Source organism: Parasteatoda tepidariorum, chromosome 6 (genome assembly GCF_043381705.1).
Source record: "Parasteatoda tepidariorum isolate YZ-2023 chromosome 6, CAS_Ptep_4.0, whole genome shotgun sequence".
Lineage (NCBI taxonomy): Eukaryota > Metazoa > Arthropoda > Arachnida > Araneae > Theridiidae > Parasteatoda > Parasteatoda tepidariorum.
The window spans coordinates 46,244,832-46,260,353 of NC_092209.1; the positions used below are offsets into that span (position 1 = coordinate 46,244,832).

The 15,522-nt window shown below is 32.8% G+C and overlaps 1 protein-coding gene across 3 annotated transcripts in view; it reads left to right on the forward strand.

Annotated features, from left to right (window-relative positions):
- Positions 1 to 15,522, forward strand: part of LOC107440650 (uncharacterized) — a 173,189-nt gene that overhangs the window by 81,043 nt on the left and 76,624 nt on the right. Inside the window, exons 3-4 of one of the 3 annotated variants that reach the window (XM_071182324.1) lie at positions 5,310 to 5,382; positions 14,625 to 14,700. The gene's annotated coding sequence lies outside the window, so the exon portion shown is untranslated. The other 2 variants (XM_071182325.1, XM_071182326.1) reach the window with 2 other exon arrangements.

Sequence of the window (15,522 nt, forward strand, 5' to 3'; positions counted from 1 at the left end):
AGACGTTTAGCGTCGCCCAGCAATGACGCTTTCAAATAATGCAGTTTTTGAGAGTCATTTAAATCATTGTTTTTAGTTATAATGTTATCAAATTGCGATTTAAAATTGGGCCATTCGTCAAATTTACCATGAAATACCGGTAGTGGTATCTCGGGTAGTTTAATTTCTAGTTTTGTTTTCGAATCAGCCTGAGATATTTCATTTTCACAATTAATTATTGAAGGTTTAATTATCAAAGAGTTAAGAATATCTTTAATTCTTACCTCCAGAGCTTCGAGTCTGTCTACTGTTCCCTCCAAGTCCGTTTCTACTTCAGTTACCTCAGGGTCAGTTATGTCTTTTAGCCCATAATAATGCTCCTTTAATTCATCAACTTTTTTATACAATTGTTCCACACGCTTCAGCTTGACCTCTAATTCAGTATGGTTATGTTCCTTCGTCTGGTCAATGTATGTTTCTAGCTTTGTTATGGTACCTTTGACGGCACGCTTCCATCTATTTAGTTTTTCTTTTTCCATCTCCGGCTCGACGGACCACTAATGTTTGATACCAATTGATTGATTTCTACGCTGGTTCGTTTGTTAACAAATGAAATGGACTGTATTAAAGATTTTTATTATGATTGGTGCTACGAGCACGCTCATGCTATAAGATCAACAACTAATTTTCAACTGATTAGGGTTACAACAAACGGTGGCGAGGATGCTGAGACAAAGATGACAAGTTGGCGCTATATTTCTGAGATATTGAACATCATATATATATATCCAAACTGCACTAAGCACGATGATGATATATTTTTATAGTTGAAAGTTTAGATAGAAAAAAAATCGCGTCTCAAACAAATAAATCTCTTCTTATTTTTTAAAGTTAGTTAATTTTTATTGTATAAAATTAAATGCAAAACTTACACGAAAAGCATAATTGTTCGTTTATTTGAAACGTTATCGTTGATTCTGATGTCACTTTCTCTTGAAAACTAATCGACTAAATTAAACTAAATTCATTCTAATAACTAAAGTTAAACTAAATAAATTCAGGAAGCAGTAAATACACATCCTCTTCGTGCGGTGAATCTTTTTGTTCTGAAACTTTTCTGTGAAAATTCTTATTTTATAACAAATTAATAGCAATATAAGCTGTTCGACAATAAAGATATATTAGAGAAGTGGTGACTCAGGGGATAGAGCGTTCAATGATGTGGCCAGGGTTCAAATCCCAACGATGGCTGGTCGATACAAATCCCGCACCCAGCTTGAATCATGGGTTAGAGTCCCTTGCCGTCAGGCTAACCATGAGAGTTTTTCGTGGTTTTCTCTCTCTTTTCAACGCAAATGTGGATTAGTTCCAACAAAAAAATCCTCCACGAAGGCAAATTTCTTCCAATACTTTATCCAAGAGTTCTCTTGTCTTCTGGATTGGGTTCAAAATTACAGGGCTACGGAGTTGATCATTAGCTGTGGTAATCCCAAAAAAATTGGGTCAGCTGTTCAACTACGGTTATAAAATAAACTATCATTCATAATTGGTAAATCTGTTTTTGCACATTATATCAGAAGGGGTCATTTTTATTGTCATTTTTATTAAATTTTATTCATAGATCTGGTTTTCATGACGCCAACACGCATTTCCGCATCAAGAAAATGACACTGACGGAAGTTATTATTGTTTACGAAAAATCATGTATCTTCGATTACATTTTGAAAACAATGGTGCTAATCCTTAAGAACGACCAACCTCCTTTAACGACCATTTTAGTTTTGGAACAGAGAGTGGTCACTCCCGAGAGGTTTCACAGTATAAGTAATGAAAACGCAAAAATATTATTTAAGTATGGCGAATCAATTCTAAGGAAAGCAAAATATCAAATATAAAAACCGGTTTGATTGCCTAATAACCACAGCTCAGATTATCTTAGTTTTGTTAGACAAACTAATGTGTTTGGATGTTTTTAATCCCATCATCCTAGATAATGTTGTTGTTGTTGTAGTTCATTTGCGTCACACTAGAGCTGCGCAACGGGTTATTGGCGACGGTCTGGGAAATATCCCTGAGGATGATCCGAAAACATGCCATCACAATTTTGATCCTCTGCAGAGGGAATGACACCCCCGCTTCGGTAGTCCGACGACCTACACGCGAAGTCCAGCACTTTACGGTAGAACAGTTTAACGAGAACCAATACCGCACACCCTCGGTCCCTACGCAGAATAAACCAAGTCGTCACCACTGATCGCAGCCAGTGATGCTTGACTTCGGTGATCTGCTGGGAACCGTGTCTTAACGATCAGTCTACTGCGGGACTCTGAATTGCTAATGATTCGTCCGTTCTTTAATACTACATTATGTGTCGAATAGTGTGTATTGTCTTTATTTCTAGCAATTTTTCTAAAAATATAAATAAAAGGCGATAGCTTTGGGACCCTGTACTTGACAAGTAGGGAGTTTCTTGTTTTAGCTTACGTTTTTAGATTTAAAAATTTTCAAATAGTATATAATTTTTTATTCATATGTATATCGTTGAATCCATTTTTAGCTTTTAGAATTGGAATTTTATTCGAAAATTGTTTACTTAGAGGAAATTTTTTTAAATGTTCTATTAATTGAATTAAATATTCCTCCGAGACAAATGTTTTTCCTCCAGTACTCTTTTTTTCTGGCGTTGATTCTAATTTCATTTTTTTTTAAAAATAATTAATCTACTGAAACTTTAAAATATATAATTGAATAAAGGAAGAGAATAATATTAAATTTCCGCAAACATTCTGAAATCCTTTTAAAAATTTTATTTTCCAGAAACTTTTATTTTTCTTAAATTTCAAGTTTGAAAGCCATAACACGCTGTTTCAGTGGGTTTATATTTTATTTAAAAAATGCAAAAGCACTCAAACGTTAAATTCAATTAACTCTCTGAGAATGAACTTTGATTTATACGAAAAATATTTCTATTTTTCCATTTTTACTGCCATAGTCTTGTAGTTTAATTGCAACTTTTTGATGAACAGAAAGTTTTATTTGTTTACCTTTACCAACTTTGTAAAATTAAGTTAAAACTGAAATTACTGTTTAAATTGAAATTTAAAAAAATTGCTTATTTTTATGTTTTGTGAAATTTTGCGAATTCAGAACATATATATTAAGATTGAAATTCTATAACTAAAATTTTATCCATTTCTCCAACGATAATTAATTCTGTTAATTAATTCTGTAATTTCTCTGTTAATAGGGTTGATCGTTTTGCCAATTTACGTACAATCGATATAATAAGGAATATGGTTGTAGGTTGAAGTTGAACTAAATCTAAGATTAATTTAAGGTTAATTAAATTAAATTAATTAAGATTAATTTAATAAAATTAATGATTTTCAGATCAATGTTGATGTTGATCAAGCCAGACCAATATGACATGAATGAGATATTCGAAAAGTTCAAAGTTTAACTGTTAACCATCTTTTTAGGTTTTTTAGACCACTTTTAGGATAGGATTTTTAAAAAAAATTTCAGCTTTTATTCTACTGACCTTTAAGTGAAGGACTGAACAAAAAATTAAGAGATCACTATACCCGTGGGAGGAACTTTTCATCATAAATTCTGGTTCACCTTCATAATTAATTTAAAATTTAAAGTATGAAAAAAATGTGACTTGAGGCAAACATAGAGTTAGCCATGAAGTTCCAATTGCTAAAAAAATTCAAAAGACCAAAATGCTTACAAATTATTGCACTGTTAGAAACTTCACGGTAAAAGTAGTAAAATAACAATTTATTTAATTGTTATTTTACCATATTCAAACAAAACAGTCAAATAACCATAAATAAGATGGTATTCAAACTGTTAAATGTGAGAAAAACCATTTATTAATTGCTTTCACCTAATGCGGTTAAACAACCAGAATTTTATCGCACCAACTGGGTCCACTTAACGAAGCCACTCAGTTTCTTGCAACTGCGTACATATTATAGCCGAGAGGACTAATATGTCAGTAACATGGAGAGTTTGCAATGTCCTGTACTCTCCTATGCCTATTATCTAACGATAAACCTAGCTCCTATGTCTAGTTCAATTTCGTTTTTACTGTTTGGAAAACATGCTAGTTGTAAATGGTTGAAAAACCATATAGTTTTGTTTATATCCATGGTTTTATAACCATACTTCTTGTAAAAGGTTCAAAAACAGTGAAGGTAAAAAGTTTTTTTTAAAGTAAACTTTACGATTAATCAGATGGACAGACTGCTGCCGATTATTTAACCATAATTTTAGAATGAAAATTCTTACTATGTGGAAGAAAATTTCCCCATTGATTCATCTTAAGTTATTTACTCGTGTTTCGGTGAAGTGTTTATTCACTGTTTATAACAGTGCATTGTAAAGCTTATATTTTTGTATTAGCTATGCTTAAGGATTTTCATTGCCAAATATCCTAAAATTATCAAAAATCCCCTTTTTTTGTATTCCGAGTTATCCAGTTATAAATATTTTTGATGATAACAAGCAACAGCTGTAATATGAGAGCATAATTTATTGTGTTTTACAATAAATTAATTTGGTTTCAAAGCTGTATTTTTTTTTCATTTAAAAATTGCTGGATTTATAATTAGTAAATGGGTAGATAGTCTACTAAATTTTTATTTAGTGGATTTATTTATTACCCTAATAAATAATTTTTTCGACAATTATTAAATAAAATAATAAAAAATTATAAATATCCACTAAAAGCTGTATTTTTCATGGTGGATCAATTGGTAACGGCAAAACTTTTCAATTTGCTTAAAAAGTTCTTGAGATATGGTGAAATACGCAAAAAGTGAAATTAACATTAAGGAGTCCAAACTTTGGACAGCTCTCCTGACCAAGCTATTGTGGGACTATATTTCCCAGATTGCGGCAACCCCTATGTTTTTGGACTCAGAAGTCTGAATTCGTCACAAAATTATGTTTATTCAGAGAAAGTACAATTGTGTCGTCACGATTCGTCACTAAAATATCGTCTGCACTCGTAAATATCGTCTGATTTCGTAAGTAAAATATCGTCTGCACTAATTAATTAACATATTTAATTTCACCTCGAACCATTAAGATTTAGTCACAGAACGTGAAGATCAGATCATTAGATCAGAAGTTATTCAGGGTAGTTTATTTTGCGCACTGTAGCGAATGCATGAAAATATATTGTATGCACTGTACAATTACCTTATGATCAGCAACATACCACTAAATTAATGAACAAAGTGTCTTAACTTTCTCTGTAAAATAAATCTTCATGAATTGTACTATTCTTTATATATATTCTAATTTTTCTTCCTTTTCAGAATTAAAAAATACCTATCACCTCTGCTGAAAATTATGGAATCAAACATCAGAGGTTGTTGACACAAATTCTAGGTAAGCATTTTCTATTCCGTTCCTTTTAATGTATTAATAATCTAAAAATATAACGAATACCAGCCATGATCAAATAAAATACCATTAAGTTCTCTTAAAACTTCAAAATACTCGTTTTAACTTCTCCATTTATTTTATTTTTCTTACCTCTCAACTCCATCATAACGAGATAGTCCGTTTCTGACGTCATCAACTGTGACGTCAAGTGCTTATATCATGATTCCGGCATCGAGAATATATCGTATTATCATTGGATGATGACGCGGCTGGACTAAAACTATATTAGTTTTCATAAACTTCCTGCTGCAGCTGAAACTAAGTTACTGTATCCCAAATGAGAAACTAATATCTGTGTGCTGTCAGGATTTCGATATCTCCCTTGATATCTAATTAATACTGATGGGAATTCATTCTTTTATCTTTGCTCGAAAATATTGCACTTCGGGTTTAAATATGCGTTAACTTGACAATTATGAGTCAAATAGTTTCTGGTCTGTCATCTTTAAGTGGATTTTATCGCGTTGAAATCTGATGCTTATTAACAAGTGTATTGTTTGTCACCAATATAAACTAATATAGTTTTCTATGACACGAAAATCTAAACATAAATATTTGTACCTGTCTTTCCAATTATTACTGGTTGAAAATACACTTTTAAATTTCATTTTTGTCTGTGACTCAAAATGATTTTAAAAGCGTTCTGTCCTCGCATTTCGTATTTATTATAATGACACTAAATAAGATCATAACTTTTGAGATAGCGAATTTTGACACTGGCCTACTAATATCAGCTGTCGGAAAAGATACATTTTTTTTGTAATTAACTGCAATTGCAAGTACTTAATTACAAATGTAGACAACTATTTTTTTAGCCACCGTGGCTCAGAAGATAGAGCACTCGTCTCCGAATGAGGTGATACGAATTCCGAACACATCTAGTTCCAACTACAGTGGTAGACGAAAAATATCCTCAGTGGTAGATAGAAGAGTTGGAATCGCCTTACCATCGGGCTAACCTTTCTAGGGCTTCGCTATTTTCCTCCCCGAGCAAGGGAAATATAAGTTAGTTCTATCAAAAGCTTGCTCCAATAATTGATACAGACGTTCCCATGTCTTCTGGGTTGTTCCAGTTCTCTTAATTATGGGTCCTCTCGCCTCTTTGTTTTTTGGATTGAGTTCAAAATTACAAGGCTACGGAGTTAAGCATTAGTAATCGTAAACACAAAATTGGATAGACTGTTCAACGATGGTGATGAAGTAAAATATAGTGATTACAAAATACTTTCGAAATGTGGTCACCACTTCATTACTTGTAGAAAAAGCAAAGCATTCCCGCTACAGCCAATTATGAGCCAAGAGAGTTGTGACCAACAGCACGATCGTGGCATTGTATGTTTAGCATTGTATGTTTATGTTTCGAACAGGCCAAACATTGAACATTATGTTTCGAACAGGCGAAACAGGCGAAACAATGCTAAACATTGTATGTTTAGCATTGTATGTTTATGTTTCGAACAGGCCACTTTTAATTCCCTGACAAACTGGTACCCACCAATTAGAGGCTGGTTGGATTTCAAGCCTTCACTGAGGATCGAAATTCCAATAAATTCATTGTTATGATAATTTTAATTCATTATTATGACTGATTATTCATTATTATAACTGTTCAGGGCCACAAAAATATTCTTGCTAATTTCGCTGAAGGTTATGCTTAAAATTAAAAAAATATAAGTTGTTTAATGGCAGAAAAAAAAAATTCATAAAAAAAACCTTTAGAAAAATAAATAAGCTAATTTATTTCAGATTTTTTTCAACTTTTTATGTCTTTTACAATAGCGAATATTTATTTCAAAAAAATACTTGACAACTATGAAATATATGTACTTTTGTTAAGAGTTTAAAGCTTAAGTTAACTGGAAGAAAAACTAACTAAATCGGGGACATTCTGTTTGCGTTTGTACCTTGTTTATATACAAAACAAACGTTAAAAATAATTTCGAGGAATCACAGCAAGTTAATATTTTTTCTTCTTCAAAAATAGATGATGGTTACTCGGGGACATTCTCTTTCCTTCCGCTGATGGATTCGCCTAATTTCGCCTATTAGATTCAAATAATTAGTTGCGTTTGCACCTTGTTTCTTTACAAAATTACATTATAACAACAGCTTTAAACATTAGAGTATATGTGTTAAATGAGAAGGTGACTTATCATTATATATTACGCCATACCCCCAATTTTATATATAAGTGTGCTTGATAAATTTTTTGATATAATTAAATGATGCCAAGATCTATTAACTTAACAAACGACTCTAGTAAGTTAATGTGATAAATTTTATGTAGTTAAATAGTACAGATGCAGACAAAATAATGGTATTTGTGTAAATTGATTTAGATTTTGAACTTCTTTACTTTTTTGCCTTTATTTCAAAAATGTGTTTTCGAAAAACATTGCCAATGGAGCTTGTTTATTTTGTAACCTTACCGAAGCATACGGATTTCTAAAATTAAGATGACAATATAAATACGATAGTCTGTAAATGTAATCGATAAAAATTGTTATTGTAATACATAATGAGGCATTCAGTGACTTGCAGAAATTTATCATAATTTGTTATTATAAGTGTGGAAAACAATGGAAAATGAAAGTGATTAAAGGTGCATAAGAAAATAATACGAAAACTAAATAAAGTGTGCATGAGTCTTAACAAATTTCTTTACCTCTATACAAAACAAGTCGTCAGCAGTCATCACCGTAAGCAATCATATGTTTTTTATTTATTATGAAGCAATTGTTCAATTGTTTTATTTTTCTGTGCAAAATCTGTACGGTCTAGAAATTTGAAATTAAAAACGCCTATGAAAAATGTAAACAGAGAGCGATGGATTAAAAAATTTAACATTTGATAAATAGTCCAAGAGTAAGGTGCTAAATTTGTAGAAAACAATACCACGTCATCTTTTCAGCAACACTCAGAAAAACAACAGAGTTAACCCAAATAGCAAAATAAGGTTCATTGTCACTCAGCAAAAACCTTGTAATCTAAACCAAAAAAGGTTTGTTATGCGGTTTACGTTTAAACCTTCTAGCGTTAAAACAATCTGCTCTATTATACGCACATTACCCTTAGCCAAAATCTTGGAAAACAACCTTCTATATTAAAACCTTTAATCGAGGTTGACTTCGTGTTTTCAAGCGTGAAAAAATCCCTTAATAAAACTAGTCTCAATATGAAAATAATCTTAAATCTTGGTAATTATAAGGTTTCTTTCGGCAAAGTCTTGTATGCTCAGCTAAAATCCACCTTGTCATGAAATTTTAATGGGGCGAAATTCGTGCCAACCAGCCATCTCTGGGATTCGAACCCGGGTCACCTCATGGAAAGGCGAGAGCTCTATCTCCTGAGCCACCATGGCTCAAGGGATTTACTTGTACGATTTTAATTTCCGTAATTGAACGTTCAAAACTGATAAAATATAAACATCTTGATTTGCCCATAACATGATGCCATAACACCTCTTTGAAACTTTATCAGATCTTCGTTTGCATTAAGAATTTTAAAATTGCTTTGAATTTAATCACATCATCACAACCAGCCGATAATTTTTCTCCTGGTATATTTAAATACCGAATTCCATATCTCCTTTTTGCATTGATTTAACCCTCGATTATTAGTAGTAAAACCTTCTCCTAAGTAGAAAATTTATGAAATTCCAATGCAAGTTTAGATGTTTTTTTCAGAAATTTCAAAAAAAAAAAGAATGTAAAAAAAGAAGATTAAGGGAAAAAAATCCAAATTTCAAAATAGAATGTTCTGATAAACCGGAAATGAGTCAGAAATATTACTAACTTCTCTTCCTAAACGCAATCCGGAAACACAGCTTTTAGAATTATTATTAGAAACTGAGCCGTTTTCTTCGTAGGTTGTCTAATGAATGAATTCATTTCCCCCTCATATTGTTTTCATGAATCTCATGAAGCTGATTATACCAGATGAATAAGGCTCTCCCACAAAGCAAAGCCAAGTACACCCCCTCCCCTAACTCCCGCAAAGCCAAACAAAAAGAGTTTAATAACTCAACTGGTTTGCAAGAATGTATGTTTATGATTACATTCCCCAAATTTATATTCCATCATTTCTGATTTTCCTGTTTGGGTAATGTATACGTATTTTATTTTATTCATACACTGTAACGGAGTTAGCGCACTATTTTATAATTGATTATTTTAATTTTCGACCTATAAAAGTGAAGTTTATTAATCGTTTAAATATTGCATCTCAGAAAGTCTTACATAAAGTCTAACATTAAAACTAAAATTCCAGAGTTGGCATGTTTCTCCCACGGTGTAAAATTGGAAGAAAAATGTTTTTCTAACCAAAGTGGAAGAAAAGAAAGAAACTCTTTTTTAAAAGGAGATATCTAAATTATTAAATTAAATTTATAAACTGCTTACAATTGTAAACTATACTTCGTTGCAAGTAAAGACTATTGAGGTATAAAATTTAAGTAACCGACAACGACGGTATATAGTTAAGCTTTATTTCGTTATCAAATTATACAAATATACTTTCAAAACAATATAAAAGCTTTTAAAAGTCAAACACGTCAGATAGAAATTTAAACCGTGTTATCTTTTACTATGTATATCATAAAATTATTTTTAAATAAAATATTATAATTTTGTAGTTTTATTGGAATTTTAGACTTGGCGACATTTTTCGATAAGTAAGGAGAACATTCGTTCTTGAAAAAGAAATAACTATATGACGTTGGAAAAGCATTGGATTTAATTGGACCACTAAAAATGGCGCGTCTTATGCTGATATGCTCTTAGCAAATTAAATGCGAGATAGCTTTTTTTTTTGTTTCTCATAAGATGTAGGTAGGTACTATATTTACGCAGCCCTAGAGCTGCACATTGAGCTATTGGCGATGATCTGGGAAACATCCCTAAGGATGATCAAAGATATGACGTCACAATTTTGATTCTCTGCAGAGGGGATAACTCCCCTGTTTAGGTAGTCCGTCGACTTGCGCATGAAGTCGAGCGCTTTGCGGTTGAACAGTTTAACGAGGAAAAATACTGCACACCCTCTGTCCCTACGCAGACTGATCCAAGTGGTCACAAACCCGCACACTGACCGCAGTCAGTGATGCTTGACTTTGGTGATCCGCTGGGAACCGTGTCTTAACGATCAGTCTCCACTGCAGGACTTTTATTACTTGATTGATTATGGTGGTCAATAAGAAATCAGTCAAAAAGGAAGCTGTGCAACGTCCTTTCAACAGTTGGCATTGTTGATATAAGTTCATGCTGGGAGCTTGGCATACATTTGGCTTGCACTTAGATGCAAACAGGCTCTCTCCATAGAGATAATGTTTTTTTTCTTTACTTGCAACAGAATACAGTTCAAATAGTGCTAATAATTGTCTCCGTGTGTATTAATCATAACAAACTGAGCCGTGATGGCTCAAGGGATAGAGCGTTTCCTTTCCAATGAGGAGAACCGGGTTCGAATCCCACGATGGCTGGTCGATACGAATCCACATCCAGGTTTCACCGACCACAGTGCTGACATGAAATATCCTCAATGGTGGACGGATCATGGGTTAGTGTCCATTAGCCATCAGGCTAACTGTTGGAGGTTCTTTTGGTTTTCCTCTCCATGTAACGTAAATGCGGGTTAGTACCATCAAAAAGTCCTCCACGAAGGCAAATTTCTCCCAATACTTGATCCGGGTATTCCCTTGTCTTCTGGATTGGGTTCAAAATTACAAGGCTACGGAGTTGAATATTAGTAGTCGTAAACCCAAAAATTGGGTCGTCTGTTCATCGACGGGTATAAAATAAAAAATAATTTCCAAGATATTTAATATAATGAAAACATAAATGTGAAACTGAACGAAAAGTCATTTTAATGAATTTAAAGAATTTAAACAACAGTGATTTCTTTTAATATTTTATATAAAGGTGTTTACAATTATAAAAAGAGCTGTCAAAACGTCGCAATTCAAAAAAACTAACAAATGACGTACTATTCATATTTACTACTAAAAATAAATTGAAATTGAATTCCCAACTACAAAAATCATGCTAATTTTTATAATCAAATATTATTAAGAATGTATCCTCAAACCGATTCTTAAATAATAGATAAATTCTATTTGTAGCTATTCGAAAACGATTAAAAACTTGGAATGGTATACAAGTTGCAAAATTTATTTAAAATTTTAGTGCTCTAGCTATGTTGAAAATTTTGTTGCGATTTATCCGATTTGGTGATCAAATATCGATACATTTTGCTAGTATTAATCGGGAAACGATTGGATGTTTCATTGTCTTTAAGCAGGGAGCTTCATTTAAAATTTCAGTTATAAGATTTTATTGTATAGATACGAATGTGAATTAAGTAAAATATTTTAAAATGCTTGTTTTTTCGAATAATTTAAATACATGACCTTTTGCGATAATTTTCCCTCTTAAAATAAGTTTAGATAAAATTTAACAAATTTATAAAAAATTGCTGATATTTCATAGTTATACTCAAACTAAAAAATAAAAATTGAGTTCCCATACTGCTTTTGATTTTTTATGTATTACGCAAAATAGTTGAAAAACAAAATAATTTTTTGTAGTAATTTGATAAATATTTTTTAATTACACACACTTTAAAATATCAACATTGCAAACAACGAAACACTGAATAAATACACTCTTGAAATAAGTGGTTGCATTTGCAACATAAGTTAGTTATTGGCACTGTTCCACAATAAACAATCAATAAATAATCAAAACAAATTAGCAATCAATAACTACCAATAGAAAGTATGATGCAAAATTTGAAATTGTTACCTTATTCATCGTCAAGCTTCATATCTGAATAAATATGATACTTTAAAAATCCTTATCAAATAGAAGAATCGATAGCGCAATTTATAAAATCGAAAAGAGAGATTTGTTGTTGTTTTTCATTTACGTCGCACTAGAGCTGCACAATGGGCTATTGGCAACGGTCTGGGAAACATCCCTGAGGATGATCCGAAGACATGCCATCACAATTTTGATCCTCTGCAGAGGGGATGGCGCGTCCGCTTCGGTTGCCCGACGACCTGCACGCGAAGTCGAACACTTTACGGTAGCACAGTTTAACGAGGACCCATACCGCACACCCTCGGTCCCTACGCAGACTGATCCAAGTGGTCACCCACCCGCACACTGACCTCAGCCAGTGATGCTTGACTTCGGTGATCTGATGGGAACCGTGTCTTAACGATCAGTCCACTGCGGGACCTAAAAGAGAGATAATTAACGATATATCCAGAATTGAAGTGGAAATCGAACCTGTTACTTCTACTCCTACCTATTCTTGTCTAAGCATTTCAATTCAAGGTTAGTGAATACGTAACTTTTATGTTCCACGGTGGATTGATCATTAAGGCACTGTTCCCAATATGTTAATGAAGTCAAGCATTACTGGCAGTGGTGAGTGACGACTTCAATCAGCATGTTAAGGAACCGAGGGTGTGCGGTATCGGTCCTCGTTAAACTGTTCTACCGTAAAATGCTCGACTTCACAGGCAGGTCATCGGGCTACCGAAACAGGGGTGACATCTCATCTTCTCTGCAGAGGATTGGGATGGCGTATCTTCGAATCATCCTCAGGGATGTTGCCCAGACCGGCGCCAATAGCTTATTGTGAGCTCTAGTGCGAAGTAAATAAACTACAACAATAACATGTGTAATTGCGTATGTGCGTGTGTTCTACCGTTAATTTGATATTATAAACTGTAAACTGTACAGCCAGTGTTCCTTAATTATCCATGCTCGGTAACTTTTGCCAAATCGAAGAATGGTACACAAACCACCAGAGTTAAAGTTAGAATCAAACCTGCTACAGCCACTATTTTGAGAACAACTCTGGAGGAAGGACAGTACTTCTCGGTCAGGAAAGTCTCACCTTTTTCTTAGTTTTTAAGTTCACAGTTAAAAGCTTTACGTTTTTTTGATAAAAGCACAGCTAAGAGCTTTAATTTCAAAGTCTTTTTAAGAACCTCTGACCAGCCGTGATTTTATTAATTTTTAAGTCATTCGTATCATACTCTCAGTTTGCATACTGTTTTCTTCTAAACGTCGGTGTTCTTCGTTGAATGCGGGACACGAAACTGCTACCTAATTTACTCTTACTGCAGTCCAATGTAGTTCACCTAGGCTTCCCGTAACTTATTGTACTGTTTTAAGCGTGCCATGGCCTCAGCAGAAATCGGCAGGCAGAAGCGTTAAAAATAAGAACAATGACTAAAACAAATTTTTGTATTCTATTCTACTTCATTCTATATGATTAATGAAAACTGCACTGCGTGAGAATAAAATATTATTCATTAACGGTAAAATTGTTTTGATTTTTTAATGTAATTGCTTAAAAAAAGTTCCTTAAAATTGGTTTATTTCGTACTTTTTGACATAAACCTTTGTGCATCTTTTCATTTGTTTAGTGTGAAGTTTTTGTCTGAGTATTCCTATGGAAAACTAATAATAAAAATGAATTTAAACATAGGTTTTTCAAATATTTTCTGTGAATGTCAATCATTTCTAATTTTGGGACAATTCAAATTACTCAAGGTATGCATATGTCAACCCGTCTCGTTTTAAATGTCACCGTTATGAGCCTGACTAATTGGAAAAGTATTAACTATTTTTTATCCAGCAATATATTTTACTAAATTGTTGCAGGTGCTAATTATTTTTGCACTTATCAAAAATGTGCGATTAAAGATTTACTTAATCAATCTGCAGGTTTTTTGCAAGAAGCTTTGTGTCTTTGTTTAGAATTGAGAAGTATAGTAAATCAGAGAAACTGAGCGATGAATATTTTTGATTCACCTTGAAGCTATTTGGTCTCATTGAAAACAACTTGAAATAAATCAGTTTTTTTTTTAGAGATCATAGGTTAGAGTTTGAGAAACCATTTGAGGTTTTCGTTATTATCCTCTACATGTAACGCAAATGCGGGTTATTTACTTCAAAAACAGTTCTTTACAAAGGCAAATTTCTCCCAATACTTGATACAGAAGTTCCCATATCTTCTGGATCGGGTACAAAATTACAAGGCTACGTAGTTTGAACGTTGGTAGCTGAAAACTCAAAATTTGGTCGACTGTTCAGCGGCGGTGGTGATAAAAAAATGAAGGCATACTGAGTTATCGCAAGCGTTTCTAATAGCTGTATTTCTAATTTCAGGAAATAGTTTGTGTCAAAAAATGTGATGCAAAAAATTCAATGTTTAAAAAGTCTGTCTACAGTCGGCGAATTAAAGGTAAGAGTTTAAACTATTGTCCAAATATTATATTAGTGTTGTTAATTGTTTTTTATGTATTAATATGTCTATCTATTAAGATAATATGTCTGAAGCTTTGCAAAATAAATTTAAGCATCGTGAAAAGGCACAGGTAAGTCATTGCCTAAAACAAATTTATTTCCGGTTTTGTACACTGACAAAATATCTTCTTCACTGTCAAAACACAGAATGAGTATTTAAACTTAAAAGGTCATGTAGGGAATTCAGTTTTTATTTGTTATTAATATTATTATTACAAGCCTTCTTTGGTAAATAGCTCCCTGACAAAGTTATCTTTTGTAAGTTATAGACTTAAATGGTAACCAAGTCGAAAGCACAGCGCAACTGTATTTAAATATTCTAATAATTCAACCCCTTCTCTAATTATAACACCTTATTAGTTTTAAACAATATATTTACCCAATTTTTTCATCGTCTAGCTGTTGCCAGACGATGAAAGAACTTTGATTTCAATCTTAAAAATATTCATAAAATGTCCACGATATTGTTAAAATACTCTATGTATTGAATTCTTGTAATAATTTAAAATCTGTTCATCAGCCATTAAATCGCACAAACCACTGCAAGTATGAGTTCGGTACATTTCAGCATAGTAGGCCACGAAAGCATTGAAATTCTTTACTTCTCTAACGTGGGATACGATATAAGAAGCTTTCCAATTCTCCATTACGAGCTGTACTACTTCCTCACGCACCTCTCGAGTCATCACTTGAATATTGAATAATATATATGCCATTGTTCGAAAAAGGCAAACTTCGTCATCAATGATTGATGACAGTA